The sequence below is a fragment of the Vigna unguiculata genome, chromosome 3, assembly GCF_037176805.1.
Source record: "Vigna unguiculata cultivar grain cowpea cultivar isolate G323 ecotype 2 chromosome 3, ASM3717680v1, whole genome shotgun sequence".
NCBI classification, from domain to species: Eukaryota; Viridiplantae; Streptophyta; class Magnoliopsida; order Fabales; family Fabaceae; genus Vigna; species Vigna unguiculata.
The window spans coordinates 14,606,505-14,607,500 of NC_140794.1; positions in this window are offsets into that span (position 1 = coordinate 14,606,505).

A 996-nucleotide genomic window follows, 5' to 3' on the forward strand; every position below is an offset into this window, starting at 1 on the left:
TGATGAAGAGGATGAGCTTCAAGAGAATGATTCAGAGTTCTTGCAGGGTGGAACCATGCAGTACCAGACACGAGATAGATCTTCCAAAGAACAGGGCTTTTTTCGAATAAGCCAATTCATTTGGGACCCCGTGGATCCACTCTTTTTCCTATTCAAAGATCAGCCTTTTGTCTCTGTGTTTTCACATCGACAATTCTTTACAGATGAAGAGATGTCAAGGGAACTTCTTACTTCCCAAACAAATCTTCCTACATCTATATATAAACACTGGTTTATCAAGAATACGCAAGAAAAGCATTTTGAATTGTTGATTCATTGCCAGAGATGGCTTAGAATCAATAGTTCATCATCTAAAGGATTTTTCCCTTCTAATACTCTATCTGAGAGTTATCAATATTTATCAAATTTGTTCCTATCTAACGAAGCGCTATTGGATCAAATGACAAAGACATTGTTGAGAAAAAGATGGCTTTTCCCAGATGAGATAGTTGTTGCTAGCTGCTCCAATAACGAATCATTGGTTTAACTGAATAACTAAAAAAAAATAGATAGACCTTTCTTTATCTTCGTCTCAGGTCGATGGATCTTCTCACTTGAAAGATCCCCTATATCGATAATACACATTCCAGTTGACCGAGCCTAATTCGAATTGTTTTGTTCCGAAGCAAAGAGATCCACGGGGCGGTTTGTCCTATTCAGATATTCACAACCAAGAAGTATTGAATTTTATTTTTGTTTTCGGATAGGCCCTGAAAGGAGAAGAAAGGTTGGAATGCCAATAGGCGTCTATATTTTGAATTCACCCGACCCGAAAGTACACTATCCATTTTGGGAACGTCCGGTGCCAAAGTCATTGAATGGGTAAGTCGCCAATTCCTAAAACGAACTATTTAATGTACTTTATCCGCCCGCTGGGCTACGAGTGGGTATTTTACCAGAGGTTTTTATTGTATCAATCTACCCCTGTGTGATTCTTGTTGAAGCATATACTCCTCG